This window comes from Chiloscyllium punctatum, chromosome 37 (assembly GCF_047496795.1).
Source record: "Chiloscyllium punctatum isolate Juve2018m chromosome 37, sChiPun1.3, whole genome shotgun sequence".
In the NCBI taxonomy this organism is placed as follows: Eukaryota; Metazoa; Chordata; class Chondrichthyes; order Orectolobiformes; family Hemiscylliidae; genus Chiloscyllium; species Chiloscyllium punctatum.
The window spans coordinates 4,478,193-4,495,802 of NC_092775.1; the positions used below are offsets into that span (position 1 = coordinate 4,478,193).

The 17,610-nt window shown below is 54.4% G+C and overlaps 1 long non-coding RNA gene across 1 annotated transcript in view; it reads right to left on the reverse strand.

Moving 5' to 3' along the window:
* LOC140463210 (uncharacterized) overlaps nt 1–9,243 on the reverse strand; it is a 43,216-nt gene extending 33,973 nt beyond the window's left edge. Inside the window, exon 1 of the long non-coding RNA XR_011954629.1 lies at nt 9,155–9,243. This is a non-coding gene — a long non-coding RNA (uncharacterized lncRNA). The remainder of the gene's footprint in view (nt 1–9,154) is intronic.
* Between the last annotated feature and the right edge of the window lie 8,367 nt (nt 9,244–17,610).

Here is a 17,610-nt window from a genome sequence, read left to right on the forward strand (position 1 = left end):
TACCACCAATTTCCAAGTCATCTGCAAACTTACTGAGTCAACCTCCTGTGTTCATGTCTAAATCTTTAAAGAACATAATGAACAGTGAGAGATCCAGCACTGAATCTTGTTGTATACCACAGGGCACAGGCTTCCAGTCACCACGTCACCCTTCAACCATCACCCCCTCGGTTTCCTGCCACTGACTCCCGCACCCACTCCTACACTCACACCAAATTCCACACCCACTCTCACTCCCACCCATTCCCACACCCACACCCACATCCACTCCCACTCCCACACATACTCCCACTCCCTCTCCCACACCCACTCCTACACCCACCACCCACATCCATTCCCACTCCCACACCCACTCCTACACCCACTCCTACACCCACTCCCACCCCCACACCCACTCCCACTCCCAACCCCACTGCCACTCCCACACCCACACTCACACCCACTCCCACACCCACTCCTACACCAACTCCCACACCCACCCCCACACCCACTCCCACACCCACTCCTACACTCACTCCTACACCCACTCCCACACCAACATCCATTCCCACACCCGCTCCCACACCCACACCCACACCCGCTCCCACACCCACTCCCACACCCACACCCACACCCATTCCCACACCCAGTCCCACACCCACACCCACTCCTACACCCACTCCCACACCCACTGCCACTCCCACACCCGCTCCCACACCCACTCCCACACCCACACCCACACCCATTCCCACACCCAGTCCCACACCCACACCCACACCCGCTCCCACACCCAGTCCCACACCCACACCCACTCCTACACCCACTCCCACACCCACTGCCACTCCCACACCCACTCCCACACCCACTCCCACACCCACTCCCACAGCCACACACATGCTCCCACACCCGCTCCCACACCCACTCCCACACCCACTCCCACTCCTAAACCCACACCCGCACCCACACCCACACCAACATCTACACCCACACCTACACCCACACCCACACCCACTCCTACACCCACTCCTACACCCACACGCACACCCACACCCACTCCCATTCCCACTTCCACACCCACTCCCAACACAAACTCCCAATCCCACACCCACTCCTACACCCAATCTCACTGCCACTCTCACTCCTACATCCATCCCCCACAGCCACTCCCACACCCATTCCCACTCCCATTCCCACACCCACACCCACACCCACACCCACTCCACTCCCACTCCCACTCCCACACCCACTCCCACACCCATTCCCACTCCCACACCCATTCCCACTCCCACTCCCACTCCCACTCCCACACCCACACCCACACCCACTCCATTCCCATTCCCACTCCCACACCCATACCCACACTCCACCCACTCCGACACTCCACCCACTCCTACACTCACTCCTGCTCCCACTCATCCACACACACCCACTCACACTCCCACTCCCGCTGCCATTCCCACTGCCACTCCAACACCCACTCCCACTCCTACACCCACTCCCACACCCACTCCCACACCCACTCCCACTCCTACACTCACTCCCATTCCCATACCCACTCCCACTCCCACCGCCACTCCTTCACCCACTCCCACTCACACTCGTACACCCACTCCCACACCCACACCCACTCCCACACCCACTCCAACACCCACTCCCACTCCTACACCCATTCCCATTCCCATACCCACTCCCACTTCCACCGACATTCCTACACCCACTCCCACACCCACTCCTACACCCACTCACGCAACCTCTCCGACACCTAAACCCACTCCTACACCCACTCCCACTCCCACTCCCACACCCACTCCTACACCCACTCCGACTCCTATACCCACTCCCACTCCCACTCCCACACCCACTCCCACACCCACTCCTACACTCACTCCTACACCCACTCCCACACCAACATCCATTCCCACACCCGCTCCCACACCCACACCCACACCCGCTCCCACACCCACTCCCACACCCATACCCACACCCATTCCCACACCCAGTCCCACACCCACACCCACTCCTACACCCACTCCCACACCCACTGCCACTCCCACACCCACTCCCACACCCACTCCCACACCGCTCCCACAGCCACACACATGCTCCCACACCCGCTCCCACACCCACTCCCACACCCACACCCACACCCATTCCCACACCCAGTCCCACACCCACACCCACTCCTACACCCACTCCCACACCCACTGCCACTCCCACTCCCTCTCCCACACCCACTCCTACACCCACCACCCACATCCATTCCCACTCCCACACCCACTCCTACACCCACTCCTACACCCACTCCCACCCCCACATCCACTCCCACTCCCAACCCCACTGCCACTCCCACACCCACACTCACACCCACTCCCACACCCACTCCCACACCCACTCCCACACCCACTCCTACACTCACTCCTACACCCACTCCCACACCCACACCCACTCCTACACCCACTCCCACACCCACTGCCACTCCCACACCCACTCCCACACCGCTCCCACAGCCACACACATGCTCCCACACCCGCTCCCACACCCGCTCCCACACCCACTCCCACTCCCACTCACACTCCCACTCACACTCCTACACCCAGTCCTACACCCACACCCGCACCCACACCTACACCCACACCCGCACCCACACCTACACCCACACCCGCACCCACACCTACACCCACTCCCACACCCACTCCCACACCCACTCCCACTCCTAAACCCACACCCGCACCCACACCCACACCAACATCTACACCCACACCTACACCCACACCCACACCCACTCCTACACCCACTCCTACACCCACACGCACACCCACACCCACTCCCATTCCCACTTCCACACCCACTCCCAACACAAACTCCCAATCCCACACCCACTCCTACACCCAATCTCACTGCCACTCTCACTCCTACATCCATCCCCCACAGCCACTCCCACACCCATTCCCACTCCCATTCCCACACCCACACCCACACCCACACCCACTCCACTCCCACTCCCACTCCCACACCCACTCCCACACCCATTCCCACTCCCACACCCATTCCCACTCCCACTCCCACTCCCACTCCCACACCCACACCCACACCCACTCCATTCCCATTCCCACTCCCACACCCATACCCACACTCCACCCACTCCGACACTCCACCCACTCCTACACTCACTCCTGCTCCCACTCATCCACACACACCCACTCACACTCCCACTCCCGCTGCCATTCCCACTGCCACTCCAACTCCTATTCCCACTCCCACTCCTACACCCACTCCCACACCCACTCCCACACCTACTCCCACTCCCACTCCAACACCCACTCCCACTCCTACACCCACTCCCACACCCACTCCCACACCCACTCCCACTCCTACACTCACTCCCATTCCCATACCCACTCCCACTCCCACCGCCACTCCTTCACCCACTCCCACTCACACTCGTACACCCACTCCCACACCCACACCCACTCCCACACCCACTCCAACACCCACTCCCACTCCTACACCCACTCCCATTCCCATACCCACTCCCACTTCCACCGACATTCCTACACCCACTCCCACACCCACTTCTACACCCACTCACGCAACCTCTCCGACACCTAAACCCACTCCTACACCCACTCCCACTCCCACTCCCACCGCCACTCCTACACCCACTCCCACTCCCACTCCCACACCCACTCCTACACCCACTCCGACTCCTATACCCACTCCCACTCCCACTCCCACACCCACTCCCACACCCACTCCTACACTCACTCCTACACCCACTCCCACACCAACATCCATTCCCACACCCGCTCCCACACCCACTCCTACACCCACTCCCACACCCACTCCCACACCCACTCCCTCTCCCACTCCCACACCCACTCCCACCCCCACCCCCACCCCCACTCCCACTCCCACTCTCACTCCTACACCCCACCCACTCCTACACCCACTCCTGCTCCCACTTCCACACGCACTCCTACACCCACTCCTACACCCACTCCTACACCCACTCCTACACCCACTCCCACACCCAATCCTACACCCACACCCACACCCACTCCCACACCCACTCCGAATCTCACTCGTACACCCACCCCCGCTCCCACTCCCACACCCACTCCCTCTCCCACTCCCACTCCCCCTCCCCCTCCATTGCCCACACCCACTCCCAAACCCACCCCCACCCCCACTCCCACTCCCACTCCTACACCCACTCCGAATCTCACTCCTACTCCCACTTCCACATGCACTCCCACACCCACTCCTACACCCACTCTCTCACCCACTCCTACACCCACTCTCTCACCCACTCCTACACCCACTCCTTCAACCACTCCCACATCCACTCCTATACCCACTCCCACGCCCATTCCTACACCCACCCCACACCACTCCCACACCCACTCCGAATCTCACACCTACACCCACTCCCTCTCCCACTCCCACACCCACTGCCACACCCACTCCCACACCCACTCCCACTCCCACTCCTACACCCACTCGCACACCCACGCCTACACCCAATCCAACACCCACTCCCTCACCCACACCCACTCGCAAACCTACACCCACTCCTACACCAACTCCCACTCCCACAACCACTCTCAATCCCACTCCTACACCCACTCCCACTCCCACACCCACTCCCGCTCCTACACCCACTCCCACTCCCCCTCCCCCTCCATTACCCACACCCACTCCCAAACCCACTCCCACACCCACTCCCACACCCACTCCCACTCAAACATGCACTCCCACACCCCACCCACTCCTACACCCACTCCTACACCCATTCCCACTCCCACTCCCACTCCCACTCCCACACCCAATCCTACACCCACTCACACTCACACTCCCACTCACACTCCTCCACCCACTCCCACACCCATTCCTACACCCACACCCACACCCACTCCCGCACCCACTCCGAATCTCACTCCTACACCCACTCCCACACCCACCCCAATCCCCACTCCCACTCCCACTCTCACTCCTACACCCGCTCCCACACCCATTCCTACACCCACACCCACACCCACTCCCACACCCACACCCACTCCCACACCCACCCCCACTCCCACTCCCACTCTCACTCCTACACCCGCTCCCACACCCATTCCTACACCCACACCCACACCCACTCCCACACCCACTCCCTCTCCCACTCCCACACCCACTCCCACACCCACCCCCACTCCCACTCCCACTCTCACTCCTACACCCGCTCCCACACCCACACCCACTCGCAAACCTACACCCACTCCTACACCGACTCCCCCTCCCACTCCCACAACCAGTCTCAATCCCACTCCTACACCCAGTCCCACACCCACTCCCACACCCACTCCCACTCCTACACCCATTTCCACTCCCACTTCCACACCCACTCGCACACCCACTCCTATGCCCACTCCTACACCCAATCCCACACCAACTCCTTCACCCACTCCCACACCCACTCCTACACCCACACCCTCACCCACTCCCACACCCACTCCGAATCTCACTCCTACTCCCACTCCCGCTCCCACTCCCACACCCACTCCCACACCCACTCCCACTCCTACGCCCACTCCCACTCCGAAACCCACTCCCACACCCACTCCTTCACCGACTCCCACTCCCACTCCCACTCCCACTCCCACACCCACTCCCACACCCACTCCGAATCTCACTCCTACTCCCACTCCCGCTCCCACTCCCACACCCACTCCCACTCCCACTCCCACTCCTACGCCCACTCCCACTCCGAAACCCACTCCCACACCCAATCCTTCACCCACTCCCACACCCAATCCTTCACCCACTCCCATTCCTAAACCCACTCCCACACCCAATCCTTCACCCACTCCCACTCCTACACCCACTCCCACACCAACTCCTTCACCCACTCCCACACCCACTCCTACACCCACACCCACACCCACTCCCACACCCACTTCGAATCGCACTCCTACTCCTACTCCCGCTCCCACTCTCAATCCCACTCCTCCACCCAATTCCACACCCACTCCTACACCCACTCCCATTCCCACTCACACTCCTACACCCACTCCCACACCCAAGCCTTAACCCACTCCCACTCCTACACTCACTCCTACATCCACTCCCACTCCCACTCCTTCTCCTACACCCACTCCTACACCCATTCCCACTCTCACTCCCACACCCACTCCCACACCCACTCCTACACCCACTCTCTCACCCACTCCTACACCCACTCCCACACCAACTCCTTCACCCACTCCCACACCCACACCCACACCCACTCCTACACCCACACCCACACCCACTCCTACACCCACTCTCTCACCCACTCCTACACCCACTCCCACACCAACTCCTTCACCCACTCCCACACCCACACCCACACCCACTCCCACACCCACACCCACTTCGAATCTCACTCCTACTCCCACTCCCGCTCCCACTCCCACACCCACTCCGAAACCCACTCCCACACCCACTCCTACACCGACTCCCACTCCCACTACCACACCCACTCCCACACCCACTCTCAATCCCACTCCTCCACCCAATTCCACACCCACTCCTACACCCACTCCCATTCCCACTCACACTCCTACACCCACTCCCACACCCAAGCCTTCACCTACTCCCACTCCCACACCCACTCCCACTCCCACTCCCACTCCTATACCCAGTCCTACATCCACTCCTACACCCACTTCCACACCCACTCCTACACCCTACACCCACTCCCACTCCCACTCATACACCCAGACCCACTCCCACACCCACACCCACTCCCACTCATACACCAAGTCACTCCCACCCCTACCCACTCCAACATCCTCTTTTACCTCGTACTCCCACTCCCACTCCCACACCCACTCCTACACCCACTCCCACATCCACTCCCACTCCCATTCCCACTCCCACTCCCACACCTACACCCACTTGCACACTCACTCGCACTCCTATGCCCACTGCCATCCCACACCCACATGCACACCCACATCCACTCCCTGTCACACACCTATACCACACCCACACCCACTACCACACCCACTCCTACTTCCACACCCACCCCGAAACCCACTCCCACACCCACTCCCACACCCACTCCTACACCGACTCCCACTCCCACTACCACACCCACTCCCACACCCACTCTCAATCCCACTCCTCCACCCAATTCCACACCCACTCCTACACCCACTCCCATTCCCACTCACACTCCTACACCCACTCCCACACCCAAGCCTTCACCTACTCCCACTCCCACTCCCACTCCTATACCCAGTCCTACATCCACTCCTACACCCACTTCCACACCCACTCCTACACCCACTCCCACTCCCACTCATACACCCAGACCCACTCCCACACCCACACCCACTCCCACTCATACACCAAGTCACTCCCACCCCTACCCACTCCAACATCCTCTTTTACCTCGTACTCCCACTCCCACTCCCACTCCCACACCTACACCCACTTGCACACTCACTCGCACTCCTATGTCCACTGCCATCCCACACCCACATGCACACCCACATCCACTCCCTGTCACACACCTATGCCACACCCACACCCACTACCACACCCACTCCTACTTCCACACCCACTCCGACACCCACACCCCTCCAACTCCCACACCCACTCCGTCTCCCATTTCTATGACCACACTCATACCCACTCCCACACCATTCTCCCTTCCAATCCCACTGGCCCCCTCTACCCTGTGTCTAAAACGATGTGCCAAATCCAGCCCGCATTAACCGCACCCTGGATATCATTCGCTAATTCTGAGCAGGAATTCCATGCTCATATGTTAATGGCAATCTGATTGATTGCCAGTGCCAACAGTGTCACAGTGCTGGGAGCTGGGTAGTGGGCACTGATGGTACTGCAGGAAGCCATGGAATCCTGGGACTGGGTAATTTGGGGGCATTTGGCAGGAAGAACTAGACCAGGTTGGTGCAGGGTGGGTTGGTGAGGGGGTGCTTTGGAAAGCAAGTGAGTGGTAATGAAGAAAAGCTCCATTTGGTTGGAGTAGGGGGTACAGTGAGGGGGTGCCAGCATTGAACAAAGGGTACTCCACGGATATTGTATAATGCTAACATCAAGCTTCTCAAAACCTTTTCCAAATACAGGCTTCCCAATCCTGCCTAGCTGTCCAGACCAATCGTCATTCAGTCTGTTATTGGGGTCAATTGAACTTTTAATGAAACCCAGTTGATTCCTTATTATTTATTGTAATATGGCCGGGGATCCGCTAACCTCCCATCTTCATCATTACGGAGATGACCCAGGGTTAGAGTTGAAAGGTCATGGACTTGCCTCCAACCTATAACATCAGGGTGGGTGGGATTAAAAAATCTAACCCTCGGTCCTTGTCGGTACAATTGACAGCTAAAGAGACAACGTACATTTATCCAGTGACTTTCCCAACCTCAGGACTTTCACTCTTCACACTAAATAAAGTAGCTTTGCAGTACTGTTTAATGTAGGCACAACATCCAACTGCATACAGCAAGACCCCACAAGCAGCAAAGAGACAATGGCCCAGGTTGAGGTGTTTTCCCAGATGACCACTCCTGGCACCTTGGAGTTTTTGTCCCTCTCCCGGTTTATAGAACTGGGGAAGGATTGTTTGAGGTGGTTCAATCCCTCCTTGTCTTTGTTTTGTCTTGGGTCTATCTAGAGATTAGCTGTAGAAGTATCTGCTGAAGAGACTGTATTCTGAGAACAAGAGTTTTTTTTCACAATAGCAATAAGAACAATTCTATTTGATTGGGTATAATGACTGGGACTTTCAGGAGCTGATCCAGACCCATGTGCTCCCTCTGAAAGCTCGAGAACAACTTGTTATGTCCAGCCTCAGACTGTGTGTGATATCAGTAGAATGGGTAAAGTCAGTATAACATGAACATTAATACCTTCCAAACCATTACTTTATACAGCACCGATATTTTAATGATGTTAGTTAATATTACCAAGAGGCAATGGCCTAGTGATGTTACCTCTGGACTGTTAATCCAGAGATCCAGAATGTTCTGGGAACCCGGGTTTGAATCCTGCCATGCCCATGGTGGGAGTTGAATTCAATAAATACCTGAAATTAAGAGTCTCATGGCCATGAAATGACAGTTGGAAAAACCCATCTGGTTCACTCATGTCTTCGAAGGTAGGATACTGCCATCCTTACCTGGTCTGGCCCACATGTGACTCCAGACCCACAGCAATGTGGTTGACTCTTAACTGCCCTCTGGGTAATAAATGCTGGCCTAGATTGAGATGCACACATCCTGTAAATGAATAAAGAAGTTAAAAGATAAATATTGACTCAGGTCAGCAGGAAGAATTCCCCCTAGATAATACCTTTCATGTAAAAGAAGTGTTAAAGTCACCATAAGGTTGCTCTCTGATTGGAGAAAGATGACCTGGTGGTGGTTTAACCTGAAGGTCACCATGTCCTAGGAGAAAGGTGAGCCCTTCATAGTAACTTCAGCCAGGGTTGGGAATTGGTGTCACATTGTATCGCAACCCAGATTGAGCTAAGCGACCTCCCCATTGTGTGACGTGAGGGGAAAATGGAATCCATGTTTAATATCTCACACAAAATGGCAGCAATAACAGTGCAGCACACCCACAGTACTCTCACTGGATTATCATCTTAGATTCTGGGCTCACAGAGTGCAGGTTAGAGGCAGGATTTGTATCGTAACCATAGCTGGCACACAACACTCTGCTTGAAATATTGAAGTCATAAGATCTGAAAAATCTAAAGGAAAAATGATTCCAACTTGAAACCTTGAAAATAACATGAGTTATGCTGGCCCAGCATTAGAACTGGGAAACTTAATCACATCAAATGACACAGAATTACAGAAACTGCACATTCAGCCAAATTAATCCATCAAATGTTTAAGCTCCACAGAAGTCTCTCCTACTCCTCTTTGGGGAGGTAAAAACAATGACTACAGATGCTGGCAACCAGATTCTGGATTAGTAGTGCTGGAAGAGCACAGCAGTTCAGGCAGCATCCGAGGAGCAGTAAAATCGATGTTTCGGGCAAAAGCCCTTCATCAGGAATAAAGACAGTGAGCCTGAAGCGTGGAGAGATAAGCTAGAGGAGGGTGGGGGTGGGGAGAAAGTAGCATAGAGCACAATAGGTGAGTGGGGGAGGGGATGAAGGTGATAGGTCAGGGAGGAGAGGGTGGAGTGGATAGGTGGAAAAGGAGATAGGCAGGTAGGACAAGTCCGGACAAGTCATGGGGACAGTTACTGAGCTGGAAGTTTGGAACTAGGGTGAGGTGGGGAAAGGGGAAATGAGGAAACTGTTGAAGTCCACATTGATGCCCTGGAGTTGAAGTGTTCCGAGGCGGAAGATGAGGCGTTCTTCCTCCAGATGTCTGGTGGTGAGGGAGCGGCGGTGAAGGAGGCCCAGGACCTCCATGTCCTTGGCAGAGTGGGAGGGGGAGTTGAAATGCTAGGCCACAGGGCGGTTTGGTTGATTGATGCGGGTGTCCCGGAGATGTTCCCTAAAGCCTCCGAGCTTACTTTCACAATCAGGACTCCCGCCCACCTTCCAAGGACCCCTTCGCCCACCTCCAACACACTGCATCCACCTGGACACCCCGCGCTGGCCTATTACCTGCCCTCGAACTCTTCATTTCCAACTGCCGCCGGGACATTAACTGCCTCAATCTGTCTACCCCCCTCCCCCACTCCAACCTCTCACCCTCACAACGCGCAGCCCTCCAATCCCTCTGCTCTAATCCCGACCTCACCATTAAGCCAGCGGATAAAGGGGGTGCAGTGGTAGTCTGGCGCACTGACCTCTACACCACTGAAGCCAAACGCCAACTCGAGGACACCTCTTCCTACCGCCCCCTCGACCATGACCCCACCCCCCATCACCAAACCATCATCTCCCAGACCATACAGAACCTCATCACCTCAGGAGATCTCCCACCTACAGCTTCCAACCTCATAGTCCGGGAACCCCGCACTGCCCGGTTCTACCTCCTTCCCAAGATCCACAAGCCTGACCACCCTGGCCGACCCATTGTCTCAGCATGCTCCTGCCCCACTGAACTCATCTCTACCTACCTTGACACTGTCCTATCCCCCCTAGTCCAGAAACTCCCCACATACGTTCGAGACACCACCCACGCCCTCCACCTCCTCCAAGACTTCCGTTTCCCCGGCCCCCAACACCTCATCTTCACCATGGATATCCAATCCCTCTACACCTCCATCCACCATGACCAGGGCCTCCAAGCCCTCCGTTTTTTTCCTCTCCAGACGTCCCCAACAGTACCCTTCCACTGACACTCTCATTCGTTTGGTCGAACTGGTCCTCACCCTTAACAATTTCTCCTTCGAACCCTCCCACTTCCTCCAGACCAAAGAGGTAGCCATGGGCACACGTATGGGGCCCAGCTATGCCTGTCTCTTTGTTGGCTATGTAGAACAGTTGATCTTCCGTAATTACACCGGCACCACTCCCCACCTCTTCCTCCGCTACATTGATGACTGCATTGGTGCCACCTCGTGCTCCCGCGAGGAGGTTGAGCAATTCATCAACTTCACCAACACATTCCACCCTGACCTTAAATTTACCTGGACCATCTCTGACACCTCCCTCCCCTTCCTGGACCTCTCCATCTCCATTAATGACGACCGACTTGACATTGACATTTTTTACAAACCCACCGACTCCCACAGCTACCTGGATTACACCTCTTCCCACCCTACCTCCTGCAAGAATGCCATCCTGTATTCCCAATTCCTCCGCCTCCACCGTATCTGCTCCCAGGAGGACCAGTTCCACCACAGAACACACCAGATGGCCTCTTTCTTAAGAGACCACAATTTCCCTTCCCACGTGGTTAAAGATGCCCTCCAATGCATCTCGTCTACATCCCGCACCTCCACCCTCAGACCCCACCCCTCTAAACGTAACAAGGACAGAATGCCCCTGGTGCTCACCTTCCACCCTACCAACCTTCGCATAAACCAAATCATCCGCTGACATTTCTGCCACCTCCAAACAGACCCCACCACCAGGGATATATTTCCCTCCACCCTCCACACCCCTTTCCGCTTTCCGCAAAGACTGTTCCCTCCGTGACTACCTGGTCAGGTCCACGCCCCCCTACAACCCACCCTCCCATCCTGGCACCTTCCCCTGCCACCGCAGGAACTGCAAACCTGCACCCACACCTCCTCCCTCACCTCCATCCAAGGCCCTAAAGGAGCCTTCCACATCCATCAAAGTTTTACCTGCACATCCACTAATATCATTTATTGTATCCGTTGCTCCCGATGCGGTCTCCTCTACATTGGGGAGACTGGACGCCTCCTAGCAGAGCGCTTTAGGGGACATCTCCGGGACACCCGCACCAATCAACCACACTGCCCTGTGGCCCAACATTTCAACTCCCCCTCCCACTCTGCCGAGGACATGGAGGTCCTGGGCCTCCTTCACCGCCGCTCCCTCACCACCAGACGCCTGGAGGAAGAACGCCTCATCTTCCGCCTCGGAACACTTCAACCCCAGGGCATCAATGTGGACTTCAATAGTTTCCTCATTTCCCCTTCCCCCACCTCACCCTAGTTCTAAACTTCCAGATCAGCACTGTCCCCATGACTTGTCCTACCTGCCTATCTTCTTTTCCACCTATCCACTCCACCCTCCTCCTTGACCTATCACCTTCATCCCCTCCCCCACTCACCCACTGTACTCTATGCTACTCTCTCCCCACCCCCACCCTCCTCTAGCTTATCTCTCCACCCTTCAGGCTCTCTGCCTCTATTTCTGATGAAGGGCTTTTGCCTGAAACATCGATTTTACTGCTCCTTGGATGCTGCCTGAACTGCCGTGCTCTTCCAGCACCACTAATCCAGAATCCTACTCCTCTCCAGTCCATCCTGTCAATATTATCTACCTCCCCTCTCATACACATCCCGAGCACCCCCCTGTATAACATTGGTGTGACTGAACCATGCCACTCCCTGGGGGAGTGATTTCCTCTTTGTGCAAACGTGTTTGACCTGAACTCTCCATTGCTCTTGTTGGTGAGTGTATTTGTGGCCTTTATAAGTCTGGTTTAGGAGCTCGTCCAAATCTTGACTATTGTTGAGAAAACAGGCACATTTAGTCGAACCTTTTCAACTTACATTCAGAATGACAGAATTTCAGAGTCTCAGAATTATTATTCTTTAGAAAGAGGCAATTCAGCCCATCGCCTCCTATTGCCTTGTGCTAATTTCCTGCCTTTTCCCCATATCCCTTGCACATTATTTCTTTCCAAATAACCAGCCAATGCCCCTCTTGAATGTCTTATGTGAACAGGTTTCACCATATTTGGAGGCAGTGCAGGTCCCTTATTTCATTTGTACGTGACTATATATCTACATCCTCTGGTACTTGTACCTTTAACAACCAGGAACAGTGCACAGGAGAGCAAGCCCTCGTGGGGACAATGAGCCCAGTGCGGGGGGAGAGTGACATCAGTGCAGGGGGAGAGCCCAGTGTAGGGGGAGAGTGAGCCCAGTGCAGGGGGTGAGTGAGCCCAGCGCAGGGGGAGAGTGAGCCCAGTGCAGGGGGAGAGTGAGCCCAGTGCGGGGGGAGAGTGACATCAGTGCAGGGGGAGAGTGAGCCCAGTGCAGGGGGAGAGTGAGCCCAGTGCGGGGGGAGAGTGAGCCCAGTGCGGGGGGAGAGTGACATCAGTGCAGGGGGAGAGTGAGCCCAGTGCGGGGGGAGAGTGACATCAGTGCAGGGGGAGAGTGAGCCCAGTGCAGGGGGAGAGTGAGCCCAGTGCAGGGGGAGAGTGAGCCCAAAGAGGAGGAAGAGTGAGTCCAGTGCGTGGGGAGAGTGAGCCCAGCGCAGGGGGAGAGTGAGCCCAGTGCAGGGGGAGAGAGAGCCCAGTGCAGGGGGAGAGAGAGCCCAGTGCAGGGGGAGAGAGAGCCCAGTGCAGGGGGAGAGTGAGCCCAGTGCAGGGGGACAGTGAGCCCAAAGAGGAGGAAGAGTGAGTCCAGTGCGTGGGGAGAGTGAGCCCAGTGCGTGGGGAGAGTGAGCCCAGCGCAGGGGGAGAGTGAGCCCAGTGCAGGGGGAGAGAGAGCCCAGTGCAGGGGGAGAGAGAGCCCAGTGCAGGGGGAGAGTGAGCCCAGTGCAGGGGGACAGTGAGCCCAAAGAGGAGGAAGAGTGAGTCCAGTGCGTGGGGAGAGTGAGCCCAGCGCAGGGGGAGAGTGAGCCCAGTGCGGGGGGAGAGTGACATCAGTGCAGGGGGAGAGTGAGTCCAGTGCGGGGGGAGAGTGACATCAGTGCAGGGGGAGAGTGAGCCCAGTGCGGGGGGAGAGTGACATCAGTGCAGGGGGAGAATGACATCAGTGCAGGGGGTGAGTGAGCCCAGTGCGGGGGGAGAGTGAGCCCAGTGCGGGGGGAGAGTGACATCAGTGCAGGGGGAGAGTGAGCCCAGTGCGGGGGGAGAGTGACATCAGTGCAGGGGGAGAGTGAGCCCAGTGCGGGGGGAGAGTGACATCAGTGCAGGGGGAGAGCATGCCCAGTTGGGCAAAAGCCCAGTGTGGAGTGACTGCAGGCCCATGGCTATGGAGGGACTGTAATGTTGAACATTTAACTGTATTTCTTTATCTTGTTATATTATACCCAGTTACCTTCGTACCTAAGATGGCGACTTGAATACTTTTCACTTTGCTCCTGTAACTCTTTACTTGAATTCATCTGCCAATAAAACCTAATTCTAATTCTTCTCTGTACTAACACTCTCGTGATTTTGAAAACATCTGTCAAATTTCTTCTCAGCCTTCTACTTTCCAAACAGAACAATCCCAACTTCTTCAATTTATCCCCATCACTGAAGTTTCTCATTCTTGTGAATCTAATGCATTCCAATCTTTCCAAGAATGTGATTTCCAGAATTGAGCCCATTACCTCAGCTGAGATCTGACTTGTATCTTGTACCAGATAAACATCATGTCCCCACCTCTTGTACTTTATACCTCTACTATTACAGTCAGACACGATATACTCATTAAGACAATTTTGAAGAAATACCAAATTAAAGGGAAAACACAACATTTATACCATTCAACAGGAGCGTGCTGATTGGGTAGCAAGTGGATTCTGATTGGCAGAGGCATGGCATGGGAAATGCACCAGTTAATGATGACTAACAATTAACTTCCAGGCTTTGCTTGAATTTTATATCAGGATGGTTGACTCTGATTGGTGAAGGCATTGCCAGGAAAAGGAACAAACGTACAGTTGTCAACTATTTCAGTAAGTCAAAACAGTTACAATGCATGTAAACTTTTTTTCCATCTGTAAGGAACATGGCCTTGTGTATTTACACATGTACCTTCCAGGACACACAAGTAACTAATAATCCTAAATTCAAATCACTTTGGTGCAAATATCCTTTTATAATTTTAACGCCATCAATCTGGTCACATCTCAGCCTTCTTTTGTCAAATGTAAAGATCCACAGCCTGTTCAGTATTTCCTGCAAGTTAATTATTCCTGCTTATGTTTCTCCTTTAGAAGTACAGAAGCATCTATTAGTCTGGTACAGACATGAACTTTGAATTATGTTCTTGCATGATGGGTCCCAGAGCCACATTAATATCTTCATGCAGATTATAATAATAAAACAGACGTACCTCTGGCCTTGTGACTCATCCCTGGTGACATTATCTGGCGATATCAGTTGTAAGGAAGTGCAGACAGTTAGCACTCCCAGTTACCCTAGACAGTCTCATTGTATTTGAGAAATGACACATAATGAAAAACAACAAAGCAGCGGTATTGCCTTTGAATCCAACAGGAACAAAAAAAAATCCTATTCCAATGCAAAATATGGTAGAGTTAGCGGTAACCTTAGGGTTAACCCTAAACCTAATGCTAACCCTAGCCCTTACCCTACCAATCACTGTGGGTTGGATAATTGAAAGCTGAGCATTGTAGATGAATTAAAAACCATAAACACATCGATATCTTTCTCCCAGGTTCCACTGTATACTTTGTTAGACTGATAGGATCAATCAGAGAAGCCAAAGAGTGAATGGACTTGCTATTGGAAATACTTGGTACAATTTCAATAAAGGATTATGAAGCATGTTGTGAGAGAGCAGCAACTGGAAGCTTCTGCAAGCACTGCTTGAGAGTGTAGTGGAGGTAGTCAGTACTGTGGAGGGAACTTTATTCTGGTATATCTGTGCTGGGAATGTTTGGTGGGGACAATGTAGAGGGAGCTCTACTCTGAATCTAACCCTGTGGTTTACCTGTGCTGGGAATGTTTGTTGGGGAACATTGTAGAAGGAGCTTTACTTTGATCTAACTGTGTTCTGTTCCCTGTCCTGGGGGTGTTTGATGTTGACAGAGGAGAGAGTGCTTTACTCTGCATGCAGCCCCATGCTGTCCCTGCATTTCGAGTGTTTGAAGGAAATAGTGTAGTGAGAGCTTTACTGTCAGTTTAAAAGAACCAAGGAAGCTTTACTCTGTATCTTACCTGTTCTTGGACTGTTTGATGGGGACAGTATGGAGGGAGCTTTTCTTTTAGTTTAAAACTGTAGAAGAAGGGATCTAAGATGGCGGCGATCTGAGGGGATCACGTCAGAGCTCCACACCACAGCATAAGCAGGACAAACATTTAACTCACCCATCCTGGACCATCGCGATATCCTGGGACTCCAGAAAGGTAGTGGAGTACCAGGAAACTGAAAAGTTAACTTACCTGTTTTTCTTGCTGTCCAGAGATGACAAAGAAGGGAGGAGGAGTGACAGAGGCTAGGCCTGTGGCCCAGGCTGCAGGATCCTTGGAATCGATTACTTTCTAGGCCCCAGTGAAGGAGCTTGAAAAATCTTGTGAGATGTTGGGGAAACAAATAGAGGAGGAGCTGGCCCCGATCTCTCTCATGCTGCAGAAGCATAAACACCAGCTGGGAGACCTGGAAAAGAGGACAGATGAGGTGGAGCACAGGGTCACAGTGGTGGAAGCTGATGCCAGTTCCTCTAAAGATAGGATCAAAGCCCTGGATATGCAGGTCTGTAATTTGCACGACCAAGTGGATGATCTTGAGAACAGGGGCAGAAGAAAAAACATTTGGATCATCGGTCTGCCTGAAGGTAAGGAAGGTGAGCGGCCTGGAGAATTTGATGAGGACTGGCTGCCGAAATTCCTTAATTTGGAGGCTGGCATGAGAGGATTGAAGATAGAGAAGTCTCACTGGGTCACAGCGCGGAGATTGGGTCTGGGTCAACCTCCTCGTCCTCTCCTGGTGCGGTACGATCATTATAGAGACAAGGAGAGAATCGTGGAAGCTTTCAGAATCCAGGGGAAGGATCTAAAAGCCCTAATTTATGAGGGCTCTAAGATCATGTTCTTCCAGGACTTCTCAGCAGCTGTGATCCAGAAAAGAAAATTTTTGCAATGTTTGTGAAGGTTTGTAGCTCAGGTTGAGGTTTAGGGTGTAGGTTTGCTCACTGAGCTGTAGGTTTGATACCCAGATGTTTCATTACCTGGCTAGGTAACATCATCAGTGGCGACCTCCAAGTGAAGCGAAGCTATTGTCTCCTGTTTTCTATTTATATCTTTCTCTTGGATGGGGTTCCTGGGGTTTGTGGTGATGTCATTT